The sequence below is a fragment of the Telopea speciosissima genome, chromosome 2 (genome assembly GCF_018873765.1).
Source record: "Telopea speciosissima isolate NSW1024214 ecotype Mountain lineage chromosome 2, Tspe_v1, whole genome shotgun sequence".
Taxonomy (NCBI): Eukaryota; Viridiplantae; Streptophyta; class Magnoliopsida; order Proteales; family Proteaceae; genus Telopea; species Telopea speciosissima.
In genome coordinates, this window is record NC_057917.1 from 684091 (window position 1) to 692424 (window position 8334).

The 8334-nt window shown below is 39.5% G+C and overlaps 1 protein-coding gene across 1 annotated transcript in view; it reads left to right on the forward strand.

The window, feature by feature from the left end:
- The first annotated feature begins 952 nt into the window (after positions 1 to 952).
- LOC122649746 overlaps positions 953 to 8334 on the forward strand; it is a 14474-nt gene continuing 7092 nt past the window's right edge. Inside the window, exon 1 of the mRNA XM_043842986.1 lies at positions 953 to 958. The gene's annotated coding sequence lies outside the window, so the exon portion shown is untranslated. The remainder of the gene's footprint in view (positions 959 to 8334) is intronic.

The following is an 8334-nucleotide window of genomic DNA, read 5'->3' on the forward strand; positions in this document are numbered from 1 at the left end:
GTGATAATAGGGCAGAATTCTCAACAGTTGGTGTAGGCTCCTTAGAGCCATCCCAGGATACCCGAAGTACCCTAGCAAATGTATCAGTTAGCGTGGCAACAGTTGCATCTCCAAGGATTTGAGACTGAACTGACTCAAACTCCTGTCCAAGACCTCCATAACAACCAATTGCTCCCTTTAACTTTGCATCTGTTTCACATCAGCCGAGATAGGAAGAAGGGAGTTCAATTCTTCATACGTTCTATTATAATTAGTAAAGTATTGAGTGACAGAATGTCCCTTCCTCTCAGTGCGATAGAACTCTTGAGAAAGTTCAAAAATTCGTGACAAGTTATTTTGGCCAGAATATAACACCCCCAAATAATCCCACAATTCTTTCACTATATCAATGTGGGTAACGAGGTCAACCTTGTTCTCCATTGAATTCAACATCTAGCCAAGAATTCGAGCATCAATGGTAGCCCAAGTTGTGTCATTCTTAGGCTTGGTCCCAGTTAAATGAGCTTGTTGATCACGAACAGTCAGAACCAGGTTCACAATCTTCCTCCATTGCTGATAATTTGTTATACCTTCCAGCTACTTTTCTGTGATTTGATTGGTAGAAGAGGACACAACCTCAGTGACAACTGCACTCTTTTGTTCATCACCCATAATAGTGTTCAAGCAAGACCACAAATCAAAGAATTCAGATAAGAGAAAGGCCAAAACACAAACTGTTTGGCACCAACACTGAGAAGAAGTATCCTCCCAAACAAAAATTTCAGACCAGCAACCGAAAAGAGAAAATATCACCTCAACCTGGAGACTCCCTTTAACCATAGTTGTCAAGGCGTTGCCACCGCCTAGGCGTCCAAGCGGTTTTTTGAAGGGCCTGGTGGGGGACTATGCTATACTGTATCTACCAATGGCGAGCGCCTAGACATTCCAGGCGGCGCCTAAGACACACCTACTTACCATAGTCGGTCGCTTAATGTGTTTTTTATTGTATATATATATAATTTTTTTTTTGTGTGTAATATCTAATGACTATTTATTCTTTTTATTTGTATTCCATTGGCTGGTGTAAAGATTGTTATTTAAGTGAGACACATTGGATCATAAGGTAAAAAACACAAAACAAGAGATGAAGTTGAAAAGTATAGAAGAATAGAAAGTGAAAAAGAATTGAAACGAATAGAAAGTGAAAAGAAGAAAAGAAGTTGAAGACGGTGAAAACCTAAGTCGCGTTTCTTCTTCCTCCCAAAGCTGCCGACGGTGTTCTCTTCAGCCTTCTTCCTGTGTTACACTGTAACGGTAAGTTTTTCTTCTTTTTCTGTTCCTCTAACTTTTGCAACACAGCAACACTTCTTCTTCTCTCGTTCTCTGTTCAGCAAAGCTGCCGACGGTGTCTTCTCTCACCACTTCACCTCCGTTTTTTTGTGTGTTTCTATTCCGTCTGCAACACTTCTCTCCCTCTCTATTTCTCTTCGACCTCCAGCCCCTGTTCCTCTTCTGCAACACAGCAACACCACTTCACCTCCGTTATTTTCTGTTCTTATTCCGTCTGCAACACGACACTTTGATCCTCTCGTTCTCTGTTCACCACTTCACCTCCCTTTTTTCTTTTCTTCGGTTCCCCTTCCGTCTGCTACACTTCTCTCCCTCTCTGTTTCTCTTCGACCCCCACCCCCTTTGTTTTTTCCCTGTTGAAAGTTGAAACTTCTTCTTCCTCCCTTTTTTTTTACCGTCTCCCACTCTCCCTCTGTTTTTTTTTCTTTTTACAACACTTACGGTCTCTTCCTCTGTTTTGTTCTTTTTTTTTCTGTTCTAGTTCCTCCCATAGCTGTGGGTGAAGAAGTTGAAACTTGAAAGGTGTGACGGTGTCTTCAGTCTTCCACTCCTTAGCCTTCTTCCTCCCATAGCTGCGAACCTGCAGTGTAAAGGTAAGTGTTTTTTTTTTCTTCCTCTGCAACACTTCTCCTATTCCTTCTTCTTCTGCTGCATCTCTTCAACCCCCCACCCCCCTTTTTAAGTGCTACCCTGTTAAGTATCTTGATTCTGGAAGCTTTTTATTTATTATTTTTTTTGTAGTTTCTTTATAAATCTGTATGGTGTTTCCCTTTCATTGATCCATAATTTTCATGTCGTTTTTTTCAATTTTAACTTACCAAGCATGGGTCATATGCAGTTCTCAGAGGCATGTATCAATTTGATTAACATCACATTCCCACCATTGCTTCCAAACCTCCTGTCCATGAGCTTGTGTTGTGCATTACAGTTTACACTTTACACAGACCAAGTTTCTCCTGGTCATGGTGTCCGTAATGCTTTAACTTATGTTAGTGTTACACACATTCAATGATGCATTGTTGTTATGGATGAAAGTGATCCTGCATCTCCCTCTCTCTCACTTTTTGTTTTCCTCCTAAAAATCAATCATTTCTAATGTTTCTTTTTGGGGGAGAGGGGTGGGAGTCCAAATGAATCAAAAATGAAATCCTCTTTGTTCTGTGCAATTTATTGGTGTTAAGCTTAAGCATGCTTTGTTTGTTGATATATTTGTAATTTCATATGCTGTTTTTTTTTTTTTAAAGTTTTCAAGTAAACATTACATGGCAAATAATGCTAGTGGTTCGACTCCTCCTACCATTACTGGTAGTGGTAGTACCGCAGCATATCATCCATCTAAAGATCCTGCTAGGAAGGTCAAGTCAAAAGATCCTGGCTGGAAATATGGATATTGTGCCTTAACAAACTTTGCAAGGTGAGGAATGAAGTGGCAAACCTTGTAACACCAGCTCTCACTAGGTCCATCCCATTTGTTTTCTTCCTCATAGCATCAAGAAGTTTACTGTGCCTATAGATAAATCTTGTAATTCTTCTTGCCTTCACAATTACTCCCTTATAACTTCTTAAGTTGCCAATGTCCTCCAACATTAGATCCAAATAGTGAGCTGCACAAGGAGTCCAAAACAGCTTGTTCCTCTTCTCCATCAATAATCTACCAGCAACAACATAATTTGATGCATTGTCTGTTACTATTAGCACCACATTGTCGTCCCCAATTTCTTCAATTTTGTTGTCAAGCAACTGAAATAGCATTTGTGCAGTTTGAACCTCACTAGATGCATCTACAGAACCCATAAAATAAGTGCCCAATGGACAATTGACAATTAAATTTATTAGGTGTCTTCCTCTAGTGTCAGTCCACCCATCCGACATAAGAGTGCATCCAGGCTTTTTCCAATAGACTTCATATTTCTTCTTAATTGCATCAACTCCAGACTTCTCATCCTCTAAAAATGGAACTCTCAACTCATGATAAGAAGGGGGCTTAAGTCCCGACCCAAACTGCCCAACGGCTTCGATCATCTCTTTAAAGCTCCTCAACTTTGCTGCACTGAATGGGATGCCAGCTTCATAAAACCACCTTGCAATATAAGAACAAGCATTCTTTCTCTCTGCATTGGATTTCAAGCAGCTCTCAATTGTTGTCTGAGTAGGACCCTTAGACCACCTATCAGCAACCACTTCTTCAGGAGTCCGCCTAACAAAGGCATCCATTAAACCCCTTATAGTGATGTATCCATAGCAGATTTCAACTTTTTAGCTGCTGTCCCAGAGCTTGGAGTTGAGACAAGGTTTACTCTTGTAGAAGCTTGGGACTCTCCATTTGGGGGCCTAGTTTCTAGAGACTGCATTTCCCCTCTACTTTCCAACTGTATAGGCAACTCTCCTTGGTGGTGATGGCTATCGCATCATAATCATCTAAAACATCAACCTTCCTCTTTTGATTTCGTACTATAGCGTCATGCCTCTCCCTACTAATCGCTGCAGTTGTATTTGTGCACTTAACTACATCTCCAAACCCACCAGTCAAGTGTTGCTTCAGTCTTTTAATGCCTCCTTTGCAATCCTTCCCACATAGCGAACATCGAACTAAGTTCTTGTCTATAAGATTTGGCAAATATCCATATTTCCAACCAAGATCTTTTGACTTGACCTTCCTAGCAGGATCTTTAGATGGATGATATGCTGTGGTACTACCACTACCAGTCATGGTAGGAGGAGTCGGACCACTAGCATTATTTGCCATATAGTAACGGGAACGAACCAACTCAATAGGGAAGAAACCGATTCGACGGAGCGGAAAACCAATCTCTCCCGACAATTGGAGAAGGAGAAAGCCATTCCTACGGGCCTGGAACTGTGATGAATGTTGTAAGAATTTCGGGCTAGGGCCTGAGAGTGTACATCTAGGTGCGGAACGTCTTCCCGGTTAGACCGTTGACTTTGCGAGGGCCCGAGGTCCCCGCCTATGTAATATTTACTTGAAAACTAAAAACAAAAAAACAACATATGAAATTACAAATATATCAACAAACAAAGCATGCTTAAGCTTAACACCAATAAATTGCACAGAACAAAGAGGATTTCATTTTTGATTCAATTGGACTCCCTCCCCTCTCCCCCAAAAAGAAACATTAGAAATTATCGATTTTTAGGAAGAAAAAAAAAAGAGAGAGAGAGGGAGATGCAAGGTCACTTTCATTCATAACAACAATACAACATTGAATGCGTGTAACACTAACATAAGTTAAAGCATTACGGACACCATGACCAGGAGAAACTTGGTCTGTGTAAAGTGTAAACTGTAATGCACAACACAAACTCATGGACAGGAGGTTTGGAAGCAATGGTGGGAATGTGATGTTAATCAAATTGATATATGCCTCTAAGAACTGCATATGACCCATGCTTGGTAAGTTAAAATTGAAAAAAACGACATGAAAATTATGGATCAAAGAAAGGGAAACACCATACAGATTTATAAAGAAACTACAAAAAAAAAAAAATAAATAAAAAGCTTCCAGAATCAAGATACTTAACAGGGTAGCACTTAAAAGAGGGGTGGGGGTTGAAGAGATGCAGCAGAAGAAGAAGAAATAGGAGGAGAAGTATTGCAAAGGAAGAAAAAAAAAAACACTTACCGTTACACTGCAGGTCCGCAGCTATGGGAGGAAGAAGGCTGAGGAGTAGAAGACTGAAGACACCGTCACACCTTTCAAGTTTCAACTTCTTCACACCACAGCTATGGGAGGAACTGGAACAGAAAACAAAAAAAAAACAAAAAAAAGAACAAAACAGAGGAAGAGACCATAAGTGTTGTAAAGAAAAAAAAAACAGAGGGAGAGTGGGCGACGGTAAAAAAAAAAGGGAGGAAGAAGAAGTTTCAACTTTCAACAGGGAAAAAACAAAGGGGGTGGGGGTCGAAGAGAAACAGAGAGGGAGAGAAGTGTTGCAGACGGAAGAGGAACAGAAGAAAAAAAAAAAAAAAAGGGAGGTTAAGTGGTGTTGCTGTGTTGCAGAAGTTAGAGGAACAGAAAAAAAAAAAAGGGGGTGGAGGTCGAAGAGAAACAGAGAGGGAGAGAAGTGTTGCAGGCGGAATAGAAACAGAAAAAAAAAAAAAAAAAAAAAAAGGGAGGTGAAGTGGTGAGAGAAGACACCGTCGGCAGCTTTGGTGAACAGAGAACGAGAGAAGAAGAAGTGTTGCTGTGTTGCAGAAGTTAGAGGAACAGAAAAAAAAATAAAAACTTACCGTTACAGTGTAACACAAGAAGAAGGCTGAAGAGAACACCGTCGGCAGCTTTGGGAGGAAGAAGAAACGCGACTTAAGTTTTCACCGTCTTCAACTTCTTTTCTTCTTTTCACTTTATATTCGTTTCAATTCTTTTTTACTTTCTATTCTTCTAAACTTTTCAACTTCTTTTCTTCTCTTGTTTTGTGTTTTTTACCTTATGATCCAATGTATCTCACTTAAATAACAATCTGTACACCAGCCAATGGAATACAAATAAAAAGAATAAATAGTCATTAAATATTACACACAAAAAAAATTTTATATATATATACAATAAAAAACACATTAAGCGACCGACTATGGCAAGTAGGCGTCCTAGGCGACGCCTGGAATGTCTAGGCGCTCGCCATTTGTAGATACAGTATGGCGTAGTCCGCCAGGTCCTTAAAAAAACCAGTTGGTGCCTAGGCATCGCCTACGCAACGCCTTGACAACTATGCTGTTGAGTTAAGTTAAATATACTGTTACAAGTCGGAAAACAGCAACTATTGGAATTAATTGGTGATCCTGTCGGGGGTTTATATAGTGATAACTAGCCTTGCATTAGTCAGGAGGTGTTGAAGCATCCAGCCATCAATGGATCCCCATATCAGGATGGATCACTGCTGGAGCAAAAAAATGAAGAAAGTGGAAGAAGCAAAGAAGGAACAGAAGGAAAAAATACATCATCCAACAATAACATAGCCTTATCCCAACTAAATGGATCGGCTACATGGATCCTTGCTTTCCAATCAGCTCTATTTGAAGTCATTTAAGATACGAGACCTAAGCTATGCATGTCTTTCCTCACCACTTCACTTAGAATTATTTTAGGCCTGCCCATGGCTCTTTTAGTTCCTTCAATCTGAATCAAATCACTCCTCCAAAGTGGAGCATCCCAAGGTCTCCGTAGAACATGGCCATGCCACCTCAAATGACTCTCTCGTAGTTTATCATGCATCGGAGCTACTCCCAATTCAGCTCTAATATGGTTATTCCTTACTTTATACTTCCTAATTTTGCCACACATCCATCTCAACATCTTCATCCCTGCTACACTTGGTAAAAAACGAAAACTGTAAAAAAGAAACACAAATCAGAGGAGGAGGAAGAAGAAAAAAAATAGAGACATAAACTAGAAGAAGATGGAGCAGTTTGAGTCTTTCCACACTCCCCCCTCTTAGGATTTCTTCTCCACTTCTTTCTTCTGTTTGCTTATTCTTTTTATAAGCATGCATGATCCCATGCACGACATTATATGAAAACATTGTTCAACCCAATCAAAATATTAGAAAAGGCATATAAAACAAAAAAAAAAAATTTAAAACATGGAAACAAGGGTGTGCATGCCCCCGATTTGAAAATTTTTGTCGCCTTGACAACTATACATAGCTGTATAGAAGTTCTATTCAGATATATATTGCAAATTTAAATTATCAAAATTGAAAGAAGACAAACCTACTAGTTTCTTGAAAACTCAAGCTAGTTTCTTCAAAGCCACCCCAGCTAGGCATCTCGACAACTTGTAGATTTTTTTAGAACAAATTTGTAGATCTGATTACCAAATAATACCTTGTTTCTCTATGATATTTCTTAACAAATATTGAGCTCTTTAGAGAAATGACTTTCAGGGCTTAAGACGTGAACATCCTACATTCAGTGTAATCCACTCCTTATGTTCATGAATATATTTTGGTTTTTTTCCCTTATGTTCATGAATAATTTGGGTTTTTTCCCTTTTATTTATTTCTTTTTTTTTTTGGGGGGGGGGGGGGAACAAAAAGATTCTGTAGAGGGATGCTCTGCTGATGTCTACTAACTCTATAGATGCACAAGACCAGTCCAGTAAATATATATGCATCAAATGGTCTTCTATGCCTCTCTTTCCATGTAAATGCTTGTGGAATTGCCTTCCATACGATATTGCCTTTTGGATATGTTTAAGTGTCAGCCAGACTGTAAGGATCAGTTTCATTTATAATGGTTTTGACAATGTCATACCACACAGGTGCCCCCCTTAGACTCCAAAAACATACAAGTCTAGGTAGAGGTGCTGAACCATAAATTTTCATCCCTAAGTTCTGTTGCTCTTACACAATGGGTAGGATTTCACAGCGAAGATCCAAACATCATTCCCATTCTTGTATCATCCTCCTAAGTTCTAGAGCGTTTGCAAAAGGTTAGCACAAATGCACAATAGAACCTGCATCTTTGCATTATAAAAGCCTATGATTCAACAGAATATTACACATCCAGAAGGCAAGCAGCCATAGGAACGGGAAACCATAAAAACTGCTCCCAGATCAAGAATGGCTAATGAAGTGGTATATTCCCGTTAAACATTCCCTTTCTCCAATATTTCCAGTCTGCGGGTCAATGTTAGTGATTGGATGGTCATAGTAAATTACAAGTATAATATCAGTGTCCAGTGACATATTGGCACATGAGAGTAAGGCCCCAGGAGGGTAAGAAGCCAGTGGAAGGACCTTTGATAGTTACCCAGCCAGGACAGAGGGTATTATCTGAGATAAGGATTATGCTTGAAATTTTTTCTAATCCTATTCCAACTGTAAGGACTGATTATCTTTTATGCTTTCACTTTCGCATTCCAGTTTGGGCCTCAAGTTGTCTTTTGTTAAGAAAACAATGCCCAGAATGACGATTTGTAGAAGAAAACGAAAAACAGAGAAGACACACAACACAACACCAGAGATTTACGTGGTTCACCCCCAAGA